Raw genomic sequence first — 26,813 nt, 5'->3', positions numbered from 1 at the left:
ACTGGGGTTCTGCTTGCCTGGGGAAGATGCTGGGAAAAGCCAGGATGTGACAAAGAACAGTGGTGCCAGGCCAGGAGCCATCTGAGACCAGATCTGGCTTCTGACCCCAGAGGGGTGGTTCTCAGGACTTTCACCCCTGGCCTGTACCACCCCCACACAGGGCACACACAATGCGGCCACTTGTTTGAGACCCTTGTGAAGCCAAGGGCCTTCCTTGCCCCAGAATGGGGCAAAGGGATTGGGTCACTTTCTGTGGTTTGGGGGAGTCATTCCCAACAAGGCTAGCCACATCCCTCCACTGGCAGCTCCCTTAGTCCTTTCTGGAAAGTTCTCATTCAGAACTCCCAGTCATTCTTCTCTGTGGCTTCAACCCCTAGAGCATCATGGTCAGTGAAGATGCCAACCTGCTCACCACCCTCACTCTATAGCCAAGAAAGGTGAGACCCAAGGAGAGTACTGGGCTGCCCAAGCTCACAAGGTCTGTGTAGGAAATTCACATGAAACCAGTTCTCTTTCTTGTCTCCTGGCCATTGATGTCACCCTCATTTCTTAGCATCAGGCCACGACCTGCAATCTTCTTTAGCATTTAGCAGTTCCTGCCTTTATCAGGTTAGCATTCATTTGACAGCTGAAAATCACACAGGGCAGTAAGTTGAGAAGCTCTAGGCTTTTGGGAGCACTGTTCAGCAAGAGGATGGGGGCAGGATATCTGGTGGGGATGGGGGTTGGGAAGGGAGCTATGGCTCAGTTGGTGGAGTGCTTGCCTAGCATGTGTGAGCTCTGGGGTTGATCCCTAGCACTGCACAAAGCAGCCATGACAGTGAACGAGGGAACGCCCAGTGCTAAGAGGTCAAAGCTGGAGGAGCAGACATTCAAAGGCATTCTCAGCTAGACACAGCAACTCTGGTGCCAACCTGGGCTGGATGAGACCCTGTCTCGATAAAATAAAATAATAAAGTAAGTGTTTTTTTTTTTTTTTAAAGAGAATACTTGGGGACAATTTGGAGGTATCCACACACGGAGGTAGGTATAATCCAGCACAGTCCATGAAGGAACATGAAGGAATGCCTGGACACCCTACCCGGAAGGCCTCCAGACGCCATCATTAGCTTGGAAGGGAGCTGAAAGGGAGCTGAAGATCAGTTATCAAGGTCTGCAGCTTTTTTTTTTTTTTTTTTTGGAGGGGAGTCCTCACAAATAGACTCCTGAGCCACAGATAAAATGTCTCCTAAATTTTCCTGGTGTGAAATCTTTTTTAATGGATTTTTAAATAATTAGTTTAATTTTGACAACATTTTCTTTACCCAAGATGGCCTGAGTATTATCATTACAACATACCACCAACACAGAAATAATTAAAGCATCTTAATATCTTCTTCACCAGCATGAAGACCTAAGTTCAAGTGCCCAGAATGCCTGTAAAAAGCCGGAGGTGCTGGTGCTGGTAACTTCAGCACCAGAAGAGTGGGGCAAAAACAAGCAGATCCATGGAAATCATTGGCCGGCCAGCCTAACCTAGCCAGCCTAAGCAAATCCAGGAGCTTCAGAATCCATGAGAGACCCTGTCTCAAAAAATAAGGTGGAGAGCATTTGAGGAAGACACCTGAAATCCGTACACACACACCACACACACACACCCATGGGAGATTATTCATTAGTTATCTTCTACTTTCTCTTTTTCATATATGGGTCTTTGGCATCTTTTGTTGGCTTCGTGGTTCCAGCTCAGCTCAGTTGGAGCAGTCACATTTCAAGTGTTCCTTAGATACATGTGGTTTCTGGCTGCCATAGTTAAGTGACCAGCTTCCCTGATTTGTCCCAAACTGACAGTTCCGTGTCCTAGGAGCCCATCTTCCCCAAGTCCCAGGAAACCTCAGTGAGAGGTTGCCGTGGGTTGGAGACCAATCTAGTCCATCTCCCCAGGACAGTTCCCACAGCTTTGGGCTTAGTGGAGGACTGGTGCCTTTCAGGTTCTTAGCTCAGGAAGCCTTGATCCAATCTCAAAGACTCCCCTTTGACAAAGGGAGAATGTCTGACTCAGAAAGGCCAAATGGGAACTGAACAATGAGAGCTGTGGACAGAACCCAGGCAAGCTGTTTTAGGATGCTTCTCCCCAGTCCCTGGGGGCAGCCAGAAGGACATGGTGCATACCTGGGTTCTCAAGCAGGGGCAGCTCAGGAAGGCCTGGAGCTGGCTCCCTAAGGTAAGCGGCATTCTCCCTGGCACAGAAGGCCACAAGCTGCCCCAGTGGCATAGCAGAGGCAACAGTAATGCTGCAGATGGGCACATACCACTCACGGACAGCCCGCGGTTCCACGCTCTGTGTCTGTGATTCCCATGGATGTTTGTTTTGGGGTCTCTCTTCATTCTCTTCATTCAAGGAAGATGTCCGGGTACAGAGTTAGGATGGCTTACAGTATGCTTACAGTATGGCTTACGGAGACTTCATCTTGGAATTAGGAAAATCAATCTTTGGTTTTACTTTTGCTCTAAAAAAAAGTTATTGCAGCTTCACCAGAAGTTGCAAAGACAGCTGGAACATCCCTCCTGTGTGTGCCCTTCACCCGGGATTACTTCTGTGACTAGGGTGCTGTGTTAAGGCCAGGAAGTTAACACTGGTGTGATATGTGTCTGTCATTTTACCTCACTTTTTCAGGCACAGGGTCCTATTGCCACCACAATGACTACAACCTGCCCTAGGTTTTACGGACATCTTTTTGTTTTCCTGATGGCAACCTTCATGGCTGTCTAGGGCAATGCAACTAAATCTACCTTTTTACTTGGGATAATGTAACGGTTCTCTTTCAGGTCCTGACACAGAAATGAAGCACATTAAATGAATCTGGACAACTTTGCACCATACATAACAATGCAGCTAATCCTTGGATTCAGCAGAGCCTTTGCCAGTCCCACACACATAGCGCTGGGCAGAGGAAACCAATGGAGTCCAAGTTTGGTTCATTTAATCCTCCCAACAAGCCACTGAGGCGATCCTGCTATTATACCCACTTTGCGTCCAGGGATGTGGGACATACTTAGAGTTTAGAAGCATCTGTCTGGACTTTTTCCCCACACAACCCTGCTCGAGCGTGATCCCTAGTCTGTAAACTAGGGATGTGGTCGGACTGTACTGCGCATATTGTTTATTTGGCTGAGGAGATGGCTCTGTAAGAGAGAACCAGGGTGCAGATCCCTGGATCCCATGAAAAAGGGGTGTGCCAGCCCTCCTGTAATTCCAGAGCTAGGGAGGCTGATCCAGGGAACTTTGGAGCGAGCTAGCCACACAGAGTACTCAAATCCTTGAACTCCAAGTTAGTAGAAGCCCCGTCTCGATTTACAACATGGAAAGTGTTCGAGGAAGACCCTCAACATCAGCCTTGGGCCTCCACATGCACCAGCTTGTGCACGTGGACCCAGACATATGGAAACGTATGTACATAGGGCTGGAGAGATGGCTCAGTGCTTGAGGGCACTGGCTGTTCTTCCAAAGGCTCCAGGTTTGATTCCCAGCACCCAGCTGGCTGACAACCATCAGACACTCCAGTTCCTGGAGGTCCTATGCTGTTTTCTAGGCTCCAAGGACAGTGCACACATGTGGTGACCTTGAAGGTAAACACTCTATACATATAAAATAAATAATCTCGAAAAGGTTTCAATTTTAAAGACGCATACACACGTGACTCATACCATATACATACATATGCAAAAAAAAAAAATCCTTAGCTGACTAAAACTAAAAATTCCAAATCAGAATCCTCAACACCGTGCTGCCACGGGGTTTTCAAGGCTGTGGTGAACTCAAGGTGTCCAGATCCCCGCTGTTTGTCCTCTCAGTCTGTTTAGACAGAGGTAGAGGCAGCCATGCCTGTCTGGGTCAGTGGGCGGGCAAAAAATCATGGCCGGAGCCCCAAGCTCTGCACCTCCTCAGGATCTCCTTCATTTTAATAGTACTCTGATGCTAGCTGAGAGCTTCCTTTTAGTTATCTTAACAGACCGAATCCTGAAGTGTCAGGCTGATAGGGGCAGAGGGGCAGTCAGTGGCCAGAGGAGTGGGGAAGGGTCCAATGCTACTGTTCAAGTGAGTTACAGAGGTAGCTCTTAGCCAGTTGGATGCAGAGGGTCATGCCACCTGCCTCCTCCAGAGCAGGTGCCTACGTGTTTGTTAAGAAAACAGGCGGTTTGAGTATGCTGCTTGCCTCTCATCCCCTCACCAGCAATCTCCACTTTTCCCTAAAGCGGTGCGTGTGAAATACTGGTATGCACCGTAGATACTCATCTTATAGGCTATCTTGAATGCTCAAGACTCTGAATTTTAAGCAACACTGGCCCCTCCTACCAGTGCCAGCCATGCTCTTGGGTACAACCAAACCGATGCCTTTGCAGCTGTCCTTGGAGGGTGCTTAAACCGGTGGCTACCAGCCATAATGTCCTCTCCCATTCTGGCTGCACAGTGCCCCCTGGCTGAGAGTCTTGGCATTGCTCAGATACTTACCAGCCTGACTTCCTTGAGACCATTCACCTGGGGTGGGGTCAAGGGGGTGCCTGGGTCCATGCAGCTGCCTGTCCCCAGCACCCACCAGGCTTAGCCTGGGAGAATGGATCAGTGTCCATTACCACAGCAGGCTCCATAAAAAGGCTTATGGGGTGTTGCTGAGTTTACAAGCCCATTCTTGTAAAGCTGCCAGACTTGGGGTGGCCACAGACCCTCTGGAAAAAGGACCAAAAGGAATTTTCCTTCTGCCCCACACCACACAGCCATCAGTTCTGTGGGAGCCATCATGATGTGGTTGGAAGAACAATGGGCTGTCAATCAGAAGGTCCAAATCAAGTGGGCAGACCCATGTGCTGAGACATGGGGCCTCCTGGAGCCTCTATGTTCTTGCCTGGGCTGTCCATTCACCCCCTGCACGAGGTTGGGTGAGTAACCCACATTTGACCTTCCACAGTGTGAAAATGCCAGTGAGCAGGATGTCTAGAAGAAGGGGGTCTCCTCACCAGGAGAAAAGACTCTTGCACTAAGTCTGGAAAAGGAGGTTCCTCTGTCCACTATCCCCACCCCTGGCTGGACTCCTGGGCTCAAAAATGTAGCTTTACAGGCAGCAGGCTGAGAAGACGGAGATTCTGGTGTGTCCCGAGAGACCCCTAGGCCTATCTGGCACTTAGCCAGGATGGCTTCCTGGATACCCTCACCCATTCCGGTCCTGGGTTGTGTCTGGTGAGAGGGTCCCTGCTTGCACAGGCAGCTGGCTCTGCTCCTTGCACCAGGCATGGGGGCCCCAAGAATGTCCCGTGTGATACATGATCTTCAGGGCTCTTTGCCCTGTCGGCCTCCAAACCTGGATTGTCTGTGTCAGGCCCTTGTGAAGTGATCAAACACAGTCCTGCAGAGTCTGGGAAATGTGAAGCTTGCCTAGGCGTTTCCCTTGTCATCCATAGATCCTGCAGCTAGGGGAGGGGGAGGGGAAGGAGAGACTGCTTTCCCTGGCATTTGGTAAGTAAGTCGGTAAATCTTGTTGACAAAAGATCAGAAAACAAAACAAAACAGTGCATTGTGATACGGAAGAGCCTATGACAACAGGGACTATGGCCTCCAGATGGAGACACAGCCGGCACCGGCACCACAAGGACCAGACCCACGTTCCTGGGCTCCCAGGATGCTCGAGAACTATCCACTCATCCCCAATCCTGACACCTGCACTGTGCTGAGTTCTGGACTCTAATTCTCAGCTCCACCATCACAGGAGTTATTACTCTCCCCTTTTTTAGGGAGGAAGAATTTAGGGCTTAAACAGGCTAGCTGGCCAGCTCAAAGTTGAATAGCTAGGAAAAAATGCTGGGGTAGGGCTCAACCCTAGCACAGATAATTTTAAAGAAAAGATTTCCATTTTCCTGGTGGTTAGAGCCAGGAGGATGGGGGGAGGCCAAAACTCTTTCTTTATTCTCTTTTCCACACAGGTCAGCTTCCTTTTCTTGCATGTGTGTCCTCCAATCTGCCCAGTCTCAATGTTCTCTCTGCCTCTCTTCACTCTGGATTCTCATAGACACTATCAGGGCAAAAACAATTATATGCAAACTTAAGGGGGAGGGAGGAATGCATTAGTTTTTTTTAGAACTATAAACTAAAAGAATCACCCTCAAGAGCATCCTTGGCCCAACATGGGATATAGGCTTGTGATTGCAGCTACTCCAGAGCTGAGGCAGAAGAATCACAGGTTTGACTCCAACCTGGGATATATGGCAAATTCAAATTCAACCTGGGTGACTTAGTGAGACCTATTCTCAAAAAATAAGTGGGTGGGAGGGGCTAGGTCATATTTTAGTAATAGTGGGCTTGCTTAGCATCCATGAGGCCACAGGGGCTATCCCCAGTACCTGCAAAATGAGGAAAAGGGAAGAAGAAAAAAGAAGAGAGGAGAGAAGGGGACTGGAGAAGAGGAGGGAAGAAGGGATGAGGAGAAACCAGGCCCCACGCAAGGGCCTGGATTCAAGGAAGGTCAAGCTTAGAAGGAACCTCAGGTAGCAGGTGTCTAGTCAAGGGAACTTCATAACTGGAGCCTCCTCTTGCTCTTCCTACTGCCCCTGTTCAGAATTCACTCAGAGGCAACTCTGAGTCCTCTTGACTCCAGGTACCACCAACTGATGGAGCTCCCACAAAGCCTAGTGCTGAAGATATGTCCCTGTGCCAAGCACTGCCCTCAATTCTAGGAGCCAGATCATTCCTCCTCCTAATACCCACCTGCTGTATTTTCAAGATTCAAAAAGCCCGTTGTTAAACCTAGTCATGGTTGAACTTTAACTGATATGCACATATGCTAAGTAAATGACATTGAGAATGAAGACAGCAGTCAGAGCTCATCACTTCCTTAGTGTTTTTCCCTTGAGACCATTCTCTGCTGCCAAGACTGTACATGACAGCCTCACTCTGGGCATGCCCATGTCTCTCAGACCCCGGGATCTGAGTTGTCATCCCCAGACCCTGACATTTGGCTCCAGGGGCAGTGTTTACATCATGGGAGTCAGCCAAGGCTGAGTAGCAGGCCTGTCTGGAACTGGTTGACACCTTTCCAAGCACAGCACTGTCCCCCCTCAGTGTGGGTGGGGGGGAGGGGGACTTAGAGCACCAGAGCCCACCCTGCTAGAGGGGTTCCAGGTAGCTCCTCCCTACCGTGATTTATATCTGCCTCAGGGAACATGGGACCTGTTCTAGAATAGGGAAGGGGGAGCCTCCTGAATGGATGGTGACCCAAAGTTACCCTGACAGCCTGCGGGGAGCTCCTCCCTCCATTGTCCACCCACCATCTCAGCTCCTCAGAGGCTCCTCCAAGACAGAGCTGCTGGGAGGGACATTGAGGTCAGAGCCTTCAAGGGCCGCCCATGTGCCTGCCGCTGGCTTCTATTGTGAGCGCCCAGGGATGTTGGGGCTTCCTCATGCTCCAGTCCCAGAACCCACTGGGGAGCAGCTTGCTTATGGTAAATGATGCCTACTCGCTTTGATTCCTGGTTCAGACCCTGGGGCCACAACTGTGTCCCCATAAATTAAAGGCTGCTTGTATTCAGGAGGGGATTAAGCAACACTGTGAAGGCCTGGGAACACTGGAACCTTCAATGAGGACGGCCAAGTGGGCCTCCCAGATGCAGCCATGGGGTGTGTCTGCGTCCAGACCAAGGCGAGGCTCCCTGGATGGTGTCACACAACTCTGAGGACCAGGTGACAGCATGTCTCCTCAAAAGCCACTCAGTACTTAAAAAGAGAACAAATACATATACTTAATGGAAGTATACATAATACTTCCATCCCAGTAGACTTTTTTTTCCCACCATTAACTTTTGTCTGTGCTGTTCCTCCCTCCTGGGACAGGCTCTAAACACCACTCAGAAGCATCCCAGGCTGGGGGATCTCCAAATACCACCTTTAAGGTCCAGCTCAGGTTCCAGCAGACCAGCAATAGCAATGCCTGATTGTCCCAGGATTCACTGAGTCCCACAAGTAAATTTTAAAAAACAAAACAAAACAAACAAACAAACAAAAAACCTGGAACTGGAGCTGGAGATATGGCTCAGTGGTTAGAACACTTGTTGCTCTTGCAGAGGAACCCGGTTCAGTTCTCAGCACCTGCATGGTGGTTCACGACTATCCAGAGTTAGTAACCCCAGTTCCCAGAGATCCAATTCCCTCTTCTGACTTTAAGGACACCAGGCAAGCACCCAGTGCACCTACATACATACAAGTGAGACACTCACACACATAAAGTAAATCTTAAAAACACACACACACACACACACACACACACACACACACACTTTACTTGTGTTCCGGGCCCTGGGGAATGGACAGGAGTCACTCAAAGCCCCTGAAAGCCCCTGATGTGGTGGAGCTCTGGAGGCAGGATCCAAAGCCACAGCATTCTGCTTTACAAGTCCGTAAACTGAGGCTCAGAGAAGCAGGGAACAGGTGCCTCCCCACTAAGCTGCTGAGGCAGCACAGACATGAAGAGGCATCCACAAGTCCTGTGTGTGGCTCACTGTCTTTCACAGTGTGTCTGTTGATAGAGGCACCCATTAACCCCATGGTTAATGCACCCAGAATGTTCTCTCCTCCCCGCCTCATCAGTCATTGCCAGGAGATTTTAAAATGCATATACAGTTCTATGAGGCTCCAGGAGGTCCTCAGAAACATGGGTTCTCTTCTCCCACCTGGCTCAACAAGCTTTAGCTAATTCCTGTGGGCAAGGACAGTAACCCGAATGAATAGTGCCACCCTTGTCCCTGGAGACAGCTCTCTGAGGCCCCTCCTGAGGACACTGCACCAAGCGGAGGTCAGGCACATGGCCATTCTGCCCAGACAACCACACCCACGTAGAACCCCTCTCTCCCGGGCTCTGAAGGGCCTCATCTTCTCTCTTTCCAATTCACCCGTCAGCATCCATAAAACATTAGGGAAATGGGCCGAGTATTAGCCAACGACTGCCCAATTTCTTCTGACAACAAGAGCCACAGGGAGGAAATTGACACTGGTGGTTTTTGCTTAGGCCTGACAGCTCTAAGTGTCTCTCCTTTCCCGGGAGCAAGGGCCAGTGACAGCTGGGCCAGCCTCAGTGAGGCTTCTATGTGGTGATTGCTGCTCCCTGGATGAGGCAGGCAGCGTGAGGAGTGCTGGGGGGCCATTCAGCTTTCAGAAAATCCTGAATCTTCAGGATTTTCTGTGACTCCTATGGAGATCTACTCACGTCTCCAGAGAAGAAGCCTGAAGCCTGAGGAGGTGCCTCCTGGAAGTCAGGCCCACTAGGAGCCAACTCCAGTCCTGGGAGGAGCACCACTCCACCCAGTAAGGATGACCATGACCTCCGAGTAGCTTTTACCAGCCTGACCCAGAAGAGAGCCACAGGTTTGGAAAATTTGAAACCCAAGTCCCAAGGTACCAGCCACCAGCTTTTGCTCAGAAGATGCCAGACCTCCCAGGTTCTGCCATATTCTGACAAAGCAAAGAAGACGACTTGGGTCTCACCAACCAGCACAGCCATCCCTGCTGCATCTGCCAGAAACCCTTGACCCGCCCCCCCCCCAAAGAAATGTCAGATTAATGGACAGTTAATCTTAGCCATGCTCAAACATCTCTGCAGGAGTCACTGGAAAGGCCAAAGCCCTCAGGTCCCCAATCAGAACTTAGGGTGACACTGCTCAGCAGTAAGCCCCAGGTGGGATCACAAGACTCATTGTCACGTGTCTGGGCTGCACGGATGTGACGACAGAAGGTTCTAGCACCAAGAAGAACCTCAATAGCCGAGGGTGAATGTCCCCCACACTCTGAGCCTTGCCTCAAAAGGCTTTTTGCTCAGTGAGGGTAACTAACCTCACCAAAGGCATACTGTGGGCAAATGGCAGAACTCGAATCCAAGGCCAGCTTATCTTCCCACCCTGTAGCCACAGGCTGCTGTTCTGGCCTGCTGGGAAGTCCTGGGTTGTGGCTTCTCCAGCCCTGTTCTGATGAATGGAGCCCTGGTGACCCCAGGGTGATGCCAGCCTATCTCTCCCTTGCTCTGCTCTGCCCTGGCATCCCTGCCCTCTTCCATGGGCCTGGACCCTGTCAAGCACCAGCCTGCATGGACAGTGCATGGGCGCCACCTTTAATTCCAGATGCTAGCCAGGAGGGTCCCACAGCCCGGACCCAAGGGTAACTAGGGAAGCCATCCCACAGGGAGTGCTCATTCTCCAGCCATGGGGCGTCTGTAAGACAACCCCTGGCCAAACCCTACAGTGAATTCACTCAGGCCTCAGGGGCATTCTCCAAAGCGACTCAAGGCCTTAGGTTAGGGACAGTCCCAGGAAAGGAGAAGCTAACTGTTAACCATACCCTCCCCTGCATTGTTCTACAAGCTTATGTCCCCAGGTGAAATGGGGATACTTTGGCCCCACCACGAGAACATGTCTTGCATTTCCAGTGACGGGCCCATGAGACATTTTCCATGGGTCCATTACCCACAAACCAGGGCCAGCCTCCCACCTTCCACGGATGCCTCCAAGACATTTTCGCACTGGGGATGGTCTCACGGGGGTCGCCCACCACCTTTCTCAGAGAGGCTTAAGGGAGAAACTCATGAATAGTACGAATAGTTCTGGGCCTCGGGTCCCCTCTGTGGTAGTATGCCACTGGCATTTCTGAACCATCTCCCATTCCTATTGCTAAGTACACAGGTTTCCTGCAGCCCAAAGAACATAGGCCTTGGAGACCAGCAAGCCCTGGCTTGTATCCTGTGTAACCTGGCTTTCTCCGTCTATCTTAAGCTCTAGCCTCAGTTTCTTCATCTACAAAATGGACTTAATAATCCCTCCTTTACAGTCTTGTTCTGATTCAATAAAGTAATGATTTACATAATCTTTTTGTTTGTTTGGGTTTTTTTTTTTCTACGACAAGATCAAGATCTCACTTTGTACCCCTGGAAGACCTGGAATTTGCTATGTAGACCAGCAGGCCTCGAACTCACAGAGGTCTGCCTGCCTCAGCCTCCCGAGTGCTGGGATTAAAGGTGTGTGCCACCATGCGTGACTCTAAATACAACATATGGTTTAATGAAATAACTTCTCCATGAGGTACCCGGAATACTCTATGACCAGTTTTTCATTGGCTATCCCTGCTTCTTGGACGACGTAATGGAAGCTCGGAATGCCTACCCGCTTGTTTTGGTCATGGAGCTGGCGAGTGGTGGAGCCAGGATTTGAATCCAGTGCCCAGACAAGTAAGAATGAACCCTGGGGGCCAGAGGCAGTCAGACAGAAAGGAGCCTTCTTCCACAGAGGCAGAAAGAAATGAAGGACTCAGCCTTTTTCTTGCAGGGCCTCATCCTGTCCCACACTCTACCCCTCCACCCAGGCGTCGAGTAAAGGGGGCCAGAGTCAACGCTGGCCACATGAAAGACCCGCCCTACCCTGGGAGCTGGCTTTATGCTTAGGGATGCCTTCCCACAGAAATGTGTCAAAAAGTCAGTTTGATCCTGTCAGCCCTGCACATTCCCACAGCCAGATCTCGTCTGCAGCCTCCCAGTGGCTCGAGAGGCGGGACACCACCCCGACATTTTCCATGGGTTCATTACCCACAAGCCAGGGCCAGCCTCCTACCTCCCACGGATGCCTCCAGGACGTTTTCGCACTGGGATAGTCTCCTGGGGGTCGCCCGCCACCCTTCTCATCTCTTTTCAGAGAGGCTTAAGGGAAAAGCCCACGAATGATACGAATAGTTCTGGGCCTCGGGTCCCCAACCCCACATAGTCCTCTGCTCCAGACTTCTGCCACTTTCTCACGGAACCCCCTGCTAGTCCCTCTCAGAGCAAACTGCTGGGATGGACCACCAGCCCCCAAGGACACTCTTACCAAGTAGTCAGGATCCCAGGATGGCTATGTTAGAGGGAAGAGCCCGCCATCCCGGGTCGGCCCACGAGGAAGAGGCACCGGAGGGATTTGCCCAGAACTGCTGCAAAGTTTATTGTTGGTACAGACACAGAGAGCTGCCAGGGCTTATGAACTGGGCAGCCAGGCCAGGGATGGCAGCGAGAGGAGGGACTGAAACCATCGCTGTTGCCAAGCACTTACTGCCGGCTTTCTGCAACCTATGCCCTGTCCCCTCTCTCCACGGCAGTTTGACAGAGGAGGAAGAGGAAGCTCAGTGGCTTACACTGGGAGCTTTGACACCTCCAAGGTCTGTGATCATGGAATTCACCAAAACCAGAGCCTCCTCTACTTAGAGAAGTGATGCAGCTGACTTCACTCTCAGCCCCAGAGACCTGATGGCGGCTGTGGTCCACAGCAGCGGCAGGTGGATCCATTCTCACTCTCGCCACGGGCAGGTAGCTGTGCCTGAGGGGCGTCTGGTAGGAGTCCACCATCCCTTGAGAGTAAGGGAGGCCCTGCCAAATCCTAATGGCTGCTGGACACTGGCCTTGTGCTTAAGGTCATTTCTTCTATTTTGTTGGGTTTCTACAGATGGTAAATTCCTGGGAGGTGAGCACCAAGAGGTGAGGCAGGACAAGGGCCTGCGTCCCCAGTCATTTTCAGTTCCAACTCCCACTTGGGTAGAGGTGGCTAGAAGCCAAGCAGCCTCCTTGGAGCCATATCTGGGACTCCTGTGCTGTGGAAGGTGATGCTGTGTCAGCATCCTGACAGCTAAAGCACTGTATTTTAGGGGTTTCTTTGTTGCAGTTGCTAGACTGCATCCTCAGTCATCCATGGCTCAGAGGGTCTCATCACACTCGTTGCCCCCTCTGTGATTAATCATTCAGTCAACAAACATCCCTAGACCAACGGTGGGCCTTTTCCATCCGCTGAGGACCTTGTGTCTATCTGTGATCTGACAGCCCAGGCAGAAAGGTAGGCAAGGAAATAAAACAACAAAACAAGGGAGGATCGCTTCAGTGCTAATGACTGTAGTGGGCAGGAAGGCATTTCTGTAACTTTCTGGGTCATGGAGGATCTTGCAGAGGGAGGAACACATGAGGGAGTAACACACCAAGATGACCAAAAGGAGCCAAGCAGATGAACAGGGAGAGGGTGGTATGGCTGGCAAATGGCTACTGGATCTGAGGTCTTAAGGGGTACAGGGAAGGGGGAGGGGTTGGAGGAGGGTGTGGTGATGCTGAGGGTGAGGCCGCAGAGAAGGTGATCTGGGTTTTCAACCACTGGAGGGGAGTTTGGGGGGGTATACCTAAGTGTAAGGATGTGCAGCGAAGTTGATCTACGTGCCACAGAGAGCACCTTGGCACACTCTGGTCCCTAATTTTCAGGTGCCTTGAAAGGCAACATCTGCAGAGAATTAGAATCCACATCTGCCTGCTCCTGACACTGGGAACTTCTCCATCAGAGAAACGTTCCACTTACACATTGATGGCTCTCTGAGGAGGTCTGAGCTCAGAGCTCTCTGAGTGAGCCATCGTCACCGGACATGCTCTCTCAGGAGACCCTTATTCTGCATTCCACCTGCTCACTCAGTGGTGCTCCAAGTTCTCTGAGCAAGAGTATTCAGGCAGCAAACAGTGACAGAAAGCCCTTGTCGATCAGAACGGTGGGGAGCTGTGAGGGCCCCTGAGCAGCGCAATACTCAGGACGGAAGAAAGGATCGCTCAGATTCAGATGTGTGGCCTCGGGCTTCAGATATCTGACAGAGAATACTCAGGCAGTCAACTCAAGGATCGGGTGTGCCCTGTACGATACGTCACAGACGCCACTTCCTACCTGCTGTCCTCAGCACCCCGAGCCTGGACACTCTGATTATCCCCACCTGGCAGACAAGCAGAACCTGGCCCTTACCGTGTCCTCAGGAGATGCTGACTAGACTGCTGCCCAGCAGCCTCAATAGTCACCTTACTGAATACCTGCTTCTTTGGCGGGACTCAACTTCTCTTTCACAAAGAATCCAATAGGATCATTCACAACCAGTGGCTTAAACAAATATGCATAGCTTCCTGTCCCCTCCTCCCAGGCATGTATTCACTGGTGATTTAATCCCAAATTCTTCCTTAGTTTTAACTACTGCACTGAACACTGGGGGTAAAAGATCAATGATGATAGCAAAGACGCTCTCCATGCCTTCTGAAGCTCGCAAGTCACAGAAGAGTCAGGCATAAAGAATGGCTTATGTGGCAACTGCTTCGAAGGAGACACTTGGTGCCCAGAGAACAGAGAAAGGAAACCTTTGGCTTGACCCTGGAGTGCTTCCTTGCGGAAACCATGACTGAGATGAGAAATGAAAGGAAGGCATGTATTAACTAAGCCCCGATCAAAGGCCATATACCGCTGCCCAGACACAGCAGATCAGCATAGCATGGGCAAAGGTGGGATGTCTTGGGTGGGGCCCAGGGGTCTGTAGGAATGTGGAGAATGTGTTACAGGGTAGTAGATGTGGTCCAGGTGGCAGCTGGAGTTGGGGCAGAGGCCAGGATGTGCAGGGGCTCCCAGGCCATGAGGATTTCAGGCCCTGCCCTCAAAGCACCAAGGAGTGACCACGGATCCAAACACAGCATATGGGATGACCCAGTTTATTTTACAACACTGTCATCCCTGAAGCTGTGTGGTGAATGGACCTGGGGCAATGCACTCCATGGGGAGGTCTGGAGAGGTGGCTCAGCAGGTAAAGGGCTTGATGTGTGGATCGGGACCTGAGTTTAATTCCTAATGCCTGTGTAAAAAGTTGGACAGTGTGTTGCAATGAGCCTGTAATCTCAGCACTGGGGAAGGCAGTCTGGAGAATTGCCAGGGCTGACTGACTAGCCAGTCTGACTGAATCTTTGAACTCCAGGTTCAGCAAGAAACTTGGCCTCAAAAATAAGATGGAGAACAACTGAAAAAGACACTCAGCCTCTACACACATCCATGCACAGGTGGATGAGCACATTCATGCACGCACAAAGCCCACAGAACAGACTTTGAGGAAAGGAGGCTGCCTTTTGCTGCCATGTATTTGAACTCCTTCACAAGGCCTTAAACATTATGCAGAGCCCAAGAACACGTGAAAGGTCAGGAAAGTGGAAGTGGGCAGCAGGATTAGAACCTGGGACTCCTGTACTGGGTCCTGACCTCTCTCCCGAGTGAATGATGCCCCTTTGCTCACATCATGACCCTCATAATGAGATGAAATTTCGTCGCCATCCCCAGTGTACCTGTGGTTGGTTTGGAGATGGTACCCAAGAGAAAATGCAAAGGGTAGCCAGACTTGGTTAAATGTCATGATCCTTCACTGGGCCGAAACCAAGTTGGTTTTTTCCCTTTGCTTTCCAAATTAATTCAACATTCCAAATAAATTCAGGGAGACTTAATTTGGGGCCCTTTCATGTGGATTGAAACTCATAAATTGCAATTTGCTGAGTTGCAGGAAGGCGGAGAATTGCACCCCACCTCCTCCCACTTGGCACCACCCTGGAAGGTCTGAAAAAGAGAGGGGGAAAACAACTCTTGGGATTGTTCCCCAGTGGGTTTTGGGCTTCCTGCGTCACACTCGGTGAAGACTATGGGGGTAGAACCACAGAATGTGGAAGCAGAGAAAATGGCCGGAGGTGGCTATGGTACTGGTCACTGGGGAGAAAAATGCATGTTCAACACACCAGAATCAAGGCTATAGGAATTCTACAGACTTGAGAAGCTAGGGCTTCAGGGAGCATCCTCCCCAGAAAGCTTCCTGGACGAGCTATCTGACAAGAGAGCCCAGAGAAGGGAAATGTTTCCAGCCAACAGATGAAGACAACTTCATGGCTATGTGGGAGGAATATTCTCTGTAGCCCATTTTCCTGACAGAAAGTTGAAGGTGAGGCATTCAAGACAAAACAAAAAACAGCCTATAGGATCGCTTCCTATAACTTTGGTATTGTTATAGTTGTAAGTTGGCTCCCTTGGGCACATCTGTGCAAACTGACTTGTGGGTACCAGGTGGGACAGATATCACAGAGGAATGTGTAGTTTTCTTTCTCCTGAATCTGGAATGACATGGAAGAGTCTAAGAACCAGATAGGGTACTTCATCCTGCTATGATAGATTACTTACTTGTGGTGGGAGGAAGCAGTCCTACTGGGTGCCTGGGGCAGAGGCTAGGTAGGAACTCATTATCTTTTGCTATTTTTAGTTTTACTGATTTCTTTGCCCCCCCCGCACCCTTGTATAAATTGAACATTGTTCTCCAAGTTCACACCCTGAAGCTCTAACCCCACTGTGACAACTCTTTCAAAGAGGTAATTAAGAACACCTTCAGGGTACAGCAGGACAGATGCCCTTATGAGAAAAAGAGACACGAGACACTATATAGAGAGAAGGCCACATTCGGACACAAAGCCTCCAACTGCAGGCCAAAGAGAGAGGCCTTGAAGGAAGCCGATCATGCTGACACCTTAACTTTGAACTTTAACCTTCAAAAGTCTGGGACTATGTGTCTGTAGTTGAAGCACCCAGTACTGCATCAGCAAGTGAAGAAATGGCTATGTCAGCCTAGCCCTCCAGTGTGACCTTCTTCTCCTCCCTTGGCCTCATGTCTGCAGATCAGCAAACTTCAATCATCCCAGCACTAAAGCAGTTTCTCAGTCCTCGTCACTATGGGGCAAGGAAGTAGCCAGGGTACCTCAGTTAGTCCTGTGAGTTGAGATAAGTCTGTCTGAGTAGAGGTATCTTCCCACATAGTTTTATATAAGAAACATCACAGGAAGATGTTTTTGTAATTTTAGTGACTTATTTTTAAAATATTATTTTATTTTTAGTTGTGTATATGTGTGTGGGGGTATGTGTATGTGTGTGCAGGTCCCACAGAGGCCAGAAGAGGGCATCAGGTCCCCTGGAGCTGGAATTGTAGATGGTTGTGAGCCACCCAGTGTGGGTACTGGGAACTAAATTTGGACCCTCTGCAACAAAAGAAACGTAAGCCTTTGACTACTGAGCCATCTCTCCAACCTAGGAACATGTTCTCAACCAAACCATTAGCCAGAATCTGGAAACAACCTCGATGTCCTTCAATTGAAGAATGGATAGAGACATTGTGGTACATTTCCACAATGGAATACTACTCAGCTATTAAAAACAAGGAAATCATGAAATTTGCAGGCAAATGGATAGAACTAGAAAAGATCATCCTGAGTGAGTTAACCCAGAACCAGAAAGACAATCATGGTATATACTCACTTATAAGTGGATATTAGCCACATAATATAGGATAAACATATTAAAATCTGCAGACTTAAAGAAACTAAACAAGGACCCTAGAGAGGATGCTTAAATCCCATTCAGAAGGGCAAATAGGATAGATATCAGAAGTGGTAGAAGAGAGGGAACAGGATGGGAGCCTACCACAGATGTCCTCTGAAAGACTCCACCCAGCAGGGGATCAAAGCAGATGCAGAGACTCACACCCAAGGTTTGGGGAGAGCACAGGGAGTCTTATAGAAGAAGGGGGCAATAGAAGGGTTCAGATAGAGACAGGAGCTCCACAAGGAGAACAACAAAGCCAAAAGCTTTGGGTCAGGGATGGGAGGCGGTGGCTGCAGAGACTGATGCATCAACCAAGGACCATACGTGGAGAGGACCTAGACACCTCTACTCACATGTAGCCCATAGGCAGCTCAGTTTCCATGTGGGTTCCCTAGTAAGGGGAGCAGGGGCTGTCTCTGACATGAACTCAGTGGCCGGCTCTTTGATCACTTCCACCTGGTGGGGCAATATTGCCAGCCCACAGAGAAAGAGGATCCAGGCAGTCCTGGTGAGACTTGATAGGCTAGGGTCAAGATAATAGGGGAAGAAGACTCCTCCTTTCAATGGACTAGGGGAGAGGGAGAGGAGAGAAGTGGGACTGTGAGAAGATAAGGGAGGGGGCTACAATCGGGATATAAAATGAATAAATTGAAAAAAATTTTAAAAATAAAAAAATATATAACTAAACCATTCTTCAATGGTAAAACTGGTGCATAGTGATTCAAAGGCCGTTTCCACAGTCTCAAGCCACTTATCCAGAATTCCAACTCATGGAATGGAAAACAGAGGTACTTGGGAGCTAGCCCCTTCCTCAAAAAATAGTAAAATTATCAAATATAATGAGGAGGCCACAGGCACACGTGGCCCTCTTGTTGGGAGTGTCAAATTGACAGTCAAAATTTACAACATGAAGCCATCTGCCACCAAACCTGACGACTTGGGTTTGATTCATGGGGCCCACTAAATAGTGAGAGAGAACGGATTCCCATCAATTGTTCTGTAACCTCCACCCATCGGCTGCCATGCACTCAGCCACACACGAGCATACAGAAAGTAAGATGCAATAAAAGAATGTTAATAAAGAAATAAGGCAGCAGCTAGGGAAGCCAGCTCAGTAGGTAAGCTGCTTTGCCTTCGTGCCTGAAAACCTGGGTTCCACCCCTGCATGTGATATAAAGGTAGAAAGACTGTGCTAGCTCCATTGAGCTGTCCTCCAGCCTGCACATGGGTGCCACAGAATGTCCCTTTCCCCTGATAATAATAAATAAAATGTTTTTTTTTAAGTAAGGTAGGGAGCAGTTGAGAAAGGAACCCAACATCAACCATTCATACCTATGAATACACAAACACACACACACCATATACACAAATAAAAAAGGTTAAATTTAATTTAAAACCCAAAATTAAATTTAGGGACATTCTACTGATAAGTATTTACTTTGGGAAAATATTAGTGAGAAGCTTAGAGAGTGGTATCGATTAAAGCAGGCCAGAAAGACATCACAATTGCAATTAAGAGTTGTTCTGGTTGGGTTTTAGCAGCTTAACACAATCTGGAATTATCTGGAAAGGCGAACCTCAGTTGAGGAAATGCTTTCATCAGATTGGCCTGTAGGCAAATCCGTGGGGCTTTTGCTTCATGAATGGTTGATCTAGGCATGACCAGCCCACAGTGAGTGGTGCCACTCTGGGCGGGTGAGCAGGCATAGCTTGCCCTTAGCCTGTCAATGTGTTTGACCCCTGGAACCCACATAATAGAAGAAGAGAAGTGGCTCCACAAAGTTGTCCTCTGTTCCATATGCATAGACCATGACATGTACATATTCACACAGCCTCTCTCTCTCTCTCTCTCTCTCTCTCTCTCTCTCTCTCTCTCTCACACACACACACACACACACACACACACAAACACACACTAAGTAAGTTAATTAATTAAGAACAAATAAAGAAAGTGCAAAAACAAGGTAGAAGGTACAGGTGTGATTGTGTTCACACAAACATACATACTCACACACACCATATACGTACATTCCACACACAAAAACATTTTTAAAAAGTGTGAAGAGGGAGCAACGTCTGTGACTTACTAGTGAGTCACAGTGGGATTGAGATAGTCACATGAGGATGAGGGGAGGCCTGTGGGGGAAGGAGCCCTTGGTAACCAGGGAACACCTAAATGCAGCATGCCTGGGGATTCTCTGTCCCATTCCTGTTACTCTTTTGTGACCCTGGGGTTATTTGAAAACAAAAGTTTGTGCATGTCGTGGTATTCCTCAGAATGATCTACCGACTGCCTTCTCCTGGCCAGGTGTGACTTTTCCCCTGGCTCTGAGTGTCCTTTCAACAGTGATGGCTTGTAAAATCTTCTGCTTTCCAGTCCTACCTTGGCCACCAGGAAGCCCCGCTAGGAGACAGACAGGGATCCGCTTGGAAAAGATCCTCTGACCACTTTAAATCCCAATTTCCTTGACTTTGGAAGTGGACATAATAATCACGCCTTGGCTTCGGAGGATGGATGCTCCCTGCTCACAGGGGTGCAGTCTGCCTTCCCACGAGTTCTGCTATCCTAGTGTAACTGTGCCTCACTGCAGCCTGATCAGTGCAGGGGGCTTGGGCATCCCCTTGGGGAAGCTTCAGGGACATTCCCCCATATCCGAGATGGCCTCCGAGGACACAGGACACGCCACGTGCTCTCAAAACACAACCACAAGGGTGGAGGTGCAGCAAGGGCACAGCCCTTGCCCAGCATGCACGAGGCCCTCTGTGTTCCCTCCTGAGCATCCTATAAAAAGCAGCCATCCTCTCAGTCCCCAAAGACCGAGAGCCTCATTGTCACAGTTCTGTGGGAATAGAGAGACAGTAATAGCTCCAGAGGCAGCGGACTGGGGTTGGGATTCCAGCTGTGCTGCGCAGACATCCCTCGTCATCTAAACCACATTCACAACTCTGAGCATGCTATTATTTAATTAGTTTTTAGCAGAAGCAGTTTTTAAAAACTGCTTCCTCTGCGGCACACTTTGGCGTTGAGTTAGGCCATGGCGTTGATAAAATGACAAGGTTACTTGTTGATCGATGTTTTTCTATTACACATTAAATCTGTATGGATGACCGTGTTTAAAAATCATTCCCGATGGAGTACAGCTCAGCAGTAGAGCGCTTCCTTGGTACGCCTGAGGCTCTAGGTTCCATTCCCAACACTTGGCAGGAGAATTCTACCCAGCAGAATTGGCAGCAAGCAATTATTTTCAGAATCTTGCTTCTACCCTACATGAAAGGCAATTGGAAAACAAGCATCAGTTAGAGGCCTGCGATCCAGAAGCTTCCCAGTGTGGGAGCAGTGTACAGCCTCTCTGGCTTCCGTTTCTTCTTCTTCCCTATGTGAGGCAGTGTAAAGCCCACACCACGGAACCTGGACATCACCTCTAGCTCGTGCACCCATGAATGGTGAGTATGCCTTGTGCTCTCAAGTGAATAGGACATGTGGTTGAGTCACTTGCAACCCAGTGGTCCCAGAGTGCCAAGGAGGATGGCCTTGTGTGTCTCAGGAGCATTCCAGGCAAAACACAACAGTGTTTGTGGGGAAGATGGGGTGGGGGTGGGGAAGCAGCTCTCAGCTGGGACACAGAAGAAAGTTTCATGGTGGAGGTGTCAGAGAGCTGTGACGGATGCTAAGGTGTGGGTGGGCCAAGTTGTGAGAGTACAGGGCAGGGAAGATGAGCTTGGGCAGAGCACAGAAGTGGGAAAAGAAGAGACCCCCCCCCATGTCCTCCCAACTTGCCTCTCCTCTGGGAACAGAAAGCTGCCTTCCTTGCCATCCTCCATACTGGTGAGAGATCTCCAGTCTGGGCCACCGGCATTCTGCTACCCGTTGGCTCCCTTCCTGTTCACCCACATCACAGCACATTCTTCTGACTGTCGCCCTCCTCATCTCAGATCCCAGAGGGACGGAACCACAAGAGTCTAGACAGGAAAAAGAATGTTGAAGACTCGTGGTCTGCCTGTCCTTATGGCTGTAGACACAGGGATGGGGTTCTGTGCCTTACAGGGAGGGGCTGGGAGAGGCCAGCCAGCAGCACTCGCTCTCTGCTGCCGCAGGGTCAGTCAATAAAATGCTTGCTGCACAATGTATAAGGACCTCTGGTATCTATATGAAAATCCAGGGGTGGCAGGGCTTGCCCAGCAAAAGATGGAATGTCAAATTCAGAATCAGAGAAAGGCCTCATTAAAGACACACATCCTTCCTGAGGCCAGGCAGAGGCCACTGAGGCCAGGCTGAACAGATAGCAGGGAAAGCCACCATGTCTGAGGGAGAAAACTCCTACGGGTTCCCCGCATCTGACAGGAGGCACAAGGAATGCACATCAAATAGTACATTCACGTGTTCTGGAAGAGAAAATTCTTGTTCCATTAGCTGGGGCTGGAGCCACGAAGGGATCTCTCTGTTGCAGTGTCTTTTGAGGTCCATGGTGTCTGTCTTCTCGGTTTTTTTTTTGATCTAAAAAAGAAAGGGAAAGAGGAAGGGAGAGGAAGAGGGGGAGGAAAAAAGGAGAAAGCCCCCACACCATAATTGAATTAGAGAGCCAGCCCCGGGCTGCATCTGGAATCCAATAGGCCTTTGTGTAGTGTGCAAAGGAGCCCGGGACAGTGGTTGGGATTTCACAAGGGCCAAGGAGGAGCTGAAGCAGCCAGGAAGCCGGTCCGGGAGGACGAGGGTGAGGAAGGGAAGGGAGAGATTGCTGCTGAAATTGAAAGCTGAAGGCCTGTCTTGCTCCAGGCCCTGCTCTGACCTAGGGTGGCTGGCCTTGCATCAGAAACCTGGACAGACAGAAGGCAGCAGGTTTTAGGCCCATTCCATAAACAGAAAGGTCCCAACAGGGGCCAGGAGGTCCCCTGAGGAGCCACGGTTGACCAGGACAAAAGTGGAGAGAGTTAACCCCCTCCCCCAGCACCTACTGTGTCCCAGGTCCCAGCATCCTAAAAAAGCTCCACCAAGCATCCACAAGTACACATACCATACCCCACAGAGTGGGCATGGGGCTGGCCTCTTTCTGATACATTGTGCTGGGAACAATACCATGTTAGCCAGTGGTTTACTAATGGAGAAACCCAGCAAGGTAAGTGATTTCTCTAACATTACATCACAGTGAGTACATGGCAGAGCTAGGACCTCCCACGGAAGGCAAGTTTGGAGGGAGGGCCAGAACCTGTCAATCTTTCTTTATAATCTTGTTTCATTCTTACAATGGCCTTACCAAGTGGACATGTGCCTGAAAGGGAAACTGAGGTACAAGGAAGCCACACTCACTGCCAACGCAACCACAGACAGTGGTGACCTAAGCTGAGCTTTCTACCTGTGGTCTCTGGCTCCAGAGCCCAAGAGCCTTCCATCTCGCCCACTGGGCTGGTTGAAGCATCCCCACAGAGCGTGTAGTGGTTAGTGTTGTCAGCATAGCACAGTCTGGACTCACCTGGGAAGGGAGTCTCAGTGAAGGATTACCTAGATAAAGTCAGCCTGTGAGCATGTCTAAGGAGGAATCATCCCGGTTATGTTAGTAGAGGTAAGTATGCTTGCTTGCCATTCCCTGGGCAAGGGATCCTGGGCTGTGTTCGAGTGCCAAGGATCAGCTGCATACTGGCATGCATGTGCTAATTCACTGGTCTCTTCTCTAGACTATGGATGTGACTGGCTGCTTCAAGATCCTGCTGCCTTCACTTCCCCGCAGTGATGGACTGTAAGCCTGGAGTTGTAAGCCAAACCAACCATTTTTACCAGGGCATTTGATCACAGCCAAGATGGTATGTGTTCTTCTCTTGACTCCTGTGTGGAGCAAGAGGTGCAGTGAATAGGGGTGTGAGCCTCCTGCTGGCAGAGTAGTGGTGGTGGAGGGCATGCCCAAATATAACAGGCCCCATGGGCTGCTGGGATATCAAACTATACCTTGTAGGACCCCTGCATTCCCACCGGTACATCTTACCTGTCCGCCAACAGTCTCACCTTGACACCCAGGTAGCTGAGCACTGTAGAACAAGAAAGCAGAGTGTGATCTTGTGAAAACGCCACTGTCCCCAATGGCCTTTGAAAACAACAGTATTTCATACAATTGTCCAGCATGGTGGACCGGGGGCTAAGCCTCCCAGCCTCTGCCTGGGTGTCATTGGAGCTGGAGATCTGGGTCTCGCAGGATCTTTGCAGCTAATTCTACCTTCATGTGCTTCAAGATTGCGCTATCATCCTGTCTCTCTCCAAGTATGCACAGAAGACTCTCTAGACATTGCCTTGTGCCCTCAGAAATGCAGTGGACAGAAAAGAAATTGCCCCAGTTTGGAAACTGCTGGCCTGAGGGACAAAAAGCAAACAGAGCAGAAGACATGTGAGCGGTGACTGAGAATAAACCAGGGGGGCTGGAGAGGCGGCTCAGCATGTGCTAGTATTTATTTAAAAGTGATGCCATGCACGTAACAGGTATTATATGAAAGAGATTTATTGGATGGAGGTGGAGAGATAGAGAGGAAAAGGAAAGAGAGAGACATGGTGAGGAGGTCCCCAGGAAAGAAAGGGAGGCAGAGAGAGCAAGAGGAGAGTAAGAGAGAGACAAAGTGGCAGGTTGGTCCTTTCATAGTTTACACAAGCGCAGCTGAACCGTGCCTGCCACACACCTGGTGGGTGACACATGATGACATCATAGGTTACTAGGCAACCCAGAAGCAGGCTGCCTCTAACAGTAAGAGCACTGGATACTTTTCCAGAAGGCTCAGGTTCTATTCCAAGCACCCACATGGGAGTTAAAATTGTCTGTAACTCCAGCCCCGGGGGTGGGGAGTTGGGGGTGGGGGATGCCCTCTTCTGGTCTCCACAGGAATTGCATGCATGTGGTGCACAGGCAAACATGCTGGCAAAACACCTACACTCATAAAGATAGTAATTACTTTGAAAGAAGAAACCGAAGCCCACAAATGAAGCCCAAAGACCCAATAGTAGCCAAAACAGGCTCAGGGTGCCTCTTCTGTGTCCCCAGCCCTGTGCTGACATACTCCTTACCTTGCCCTTGGTCAACTCAACAGTTGTTGTGGGCCTGTAGAGACAGCTGTGCAGCCATGACAAGACCCATTCTATTCCCCATAGAAACAAGGCGGACCAGCCTCAAATATGTCTTTAAAGCTTGCTGCCAGTGGCTATTTTAAGCCTCAGGATCCCTGGAAGTGACTAACACTGCTTAAGGTTTTATGAGAAATGAGAGAATTCCTCTCAGGCCTATCTACAGTGGCTCCAAACCATCTCATCCTCACTTTATGAACTACCCCCAGCCTGGGCCAAGTGCATCCGGCACAGTGTGATTTACTTTTCCATTGGGCCTCAGCCAGCCCTGGGCCAGCTTCTGTCTAACTCCAGCGTGCTGGCGTTGCCACAGAGCAAAGCCCACTCTTGGCATCGGCTGTTGGGCCTTTCCTTCAACCTGAAACAGCTGTGGCCTCAGCTTGGAGGGAGGAAAATCAAGTGGGTCTCCAGGTAGGCACACCTACCCAGGGGTCCCAGGGTGTCTCAGCACTCACGTTCATCTCTCTAGCTTCCTCTTTCTGGAGCCCTCACACAGGCACCTTTCCTCTGTGCAAGCCTGCCACTCACCCCTGAAAATGGCTGCTCATGGCCACTGTGTGCCCGGCCCTACACCAAATCCTGAGGACAGCAGTGAGGAAGGAGTCCTCACATGCTGGCCAGGGATGCAAGTCAGACTAATCACATTCCAAGGGAAAATGGGTGCAGTCATGAGGAGACACTCCAACTATGTCTTTAGAGTGGGATGAAATGACTGGGTTCTGAGGAGGTTTGGAGTGGAGGGGGAGAGTTACCACTTAGTGAGTACTAAATTGTGTTCTAGCCATGACGTTAAGCCTTGCAGTGCGTCATCTCCTGACACCTTCAGAACTGAGCTAGGAATAAAGAGCATTCTTTACCCACAGTAGGAAAGAGAGAGCTTGCCCACACCCCAAAGTATGGTATGTGGGGGAAGGGTGGAGGGTCATCCTCTAGACCCCCACATTGGGTATGCTCAGCTTGAATTATGGGAAAAACGCCCCAAACCAGTCATTTGCATCTCTTCCCAACTCTGCCATCTTGGTAGTGCCGAATGGACTGGGTTAGAAAGGGTGTTTTACACCATGGAAATTGGTGAGGTCTTTTTAGTCTTGACCTTCCAGAGATCTCACCAGCCTATTCCACTGAGAAGAAGTAATGAGAGAAGGCACGGTGCCTGCAAGGGACTTGGGCAACAGCCTGGAACACAGGCTTCCGGGCTGAGCACAGTGAAGAAGAGACTGAAAGGACACAAAAGACAGAACAAAGAAGTGTGGACATTTCCCCACACTGAGAGGCAACAATAGACAGAGACAGAAGACGTGATTGGATTCATGCTTCAGAAAGACCACTCTGAAGAAGTTTCAAGGAGGAAGGCTGTTCATTAAGAAGGCTGGCTAGAAGGCATAGCCAAAGTCCCTACTTTTTCTAAGGTTGGAGGGCATCTGCAAATTTAAGTTTTCCCCAGGAGAAAAAGATGAACCCAGGAAAGAAATCCACAGTAACTCATGAAATCCAGAGGCATATGTCTCCCACGGTCATTAAAGCAAAGTCCTGCCTTTTTAATTCCAGTATCGCCTGGGAAGACTATGCCAAAGCTAGAATGCCCTGAGCCTCTACTCACAGTATCCTCACTGTCCCTGCTCACCCCTCTCCAGGCTTTTTCTTCTTTTCATGCAGGTTGACATATAGCAATTCCCAAGGCCTGTATGGCAGTGCTATCCCATCCAGCCTCATAAAACCTGGCACACACTAATGGATCTGAAGGTGAATGACCGATACATTGATGGGTGGTGGCCGCATGAATGGATTCATGGGTAGATGAATGGTTGACAGAAGAATGAGGGTGGATGGGTGGTAGCTAGATTGCTAGGTGGATAGATGGATGGATAATGGTTGGATTATAGATTAATGGTTATACAGATGTGTGGATGGTGGGTGGGGGATATATTAATGGATGAATGATGATTAGATTAGATGGTAAGTAGATAGATGGATTAATAGTTGTATTAATGTATGGATAGTGAGTTGGTGGATGAATGGATGAATGGATGATGGGTGAGTGAACGGATATATGTAGATAGAAAAGCAAAAATGAATGAATAAATGGTCTCCCAGTCTTATTGAAGACCTTGGGAAGGAGGCACACTAAAAAAGAGCAGGGAGTCACAGAAAAGCCTGAGGATCTGGGGAAATGCTCTAGAGTTGAGGTCGGGGCAGGGATGAGGGAACAAATGTGGCGAGACACTAACTCCCAGGATGCAAGTGGAGCGGTTTTATGAGCCCATGTCTCTGCCTCAGCTCATAAACTTGCCTGGATTCTTCCATCTTGAGGCTGGTCTAACCCAGAGGAATATCTGAACAGGGCAGGTTCTACTTCCAGAAGAACAGTCCATGGTAAGCACCAGACAATGGGTACTGTATTCATGTCTGTGCGAGATGCTATTGTATGTATCACAGACAGCGGTACAAACACAAGCTCCTGGCCCTTTCCCAAGACAGACTTTTTGCTAACCAGTCTGCATCATTTGGC

General features: G+C 49.6%; 1 long non-coding RNA gene across 1 annotated transcript; it reads right to left on the bottom strand.

Annotated features, from left to right (window-relative positions):
* Window positions 1-21,075: 21,075 nt before the first annotated feature.
* On the bottom strand, window positions 21,076-24,341 carry LOC132649035 (uncharacterized). Its single transcript, XR_009587439.1, has 3 exons — window positions 24,248-24,341; window positions 23,184-23,226; window positions 21,076-21,168 (listed from the first exon to the last, which is right to left on the bottom strand). It is a non-coding gene; the product is annotated as an uncharacterized LOC132649035 (long non-coding RNA).
* Between the last annotated feature and the right edge of the window lie 2,472 nt (window positions 24,342-26,813).

The sequence above is a fragment of the Meriones unguiculatus genome, chromosome 18 (assembly GCF_030254825.1).
Source record: "Meriones unguiculatus strain TT.TT164.6M chromosome 18, Bangor_MerUng_6.1, whole genome shotgun sequence".
In the NCBI taxonomy this organism is placed as follows: domain Eukaryota; kingdom Metazoa; phylum Chordata; class Mammalia; order Rodentia; family Muridae; genus Meriones; species Meriones unguiculatus.
The sequence above is the reverse complement of the archived record's forward strand: the minus strand, read 5'-3'. Positions and strand labels throughout refer to the sequence as shown.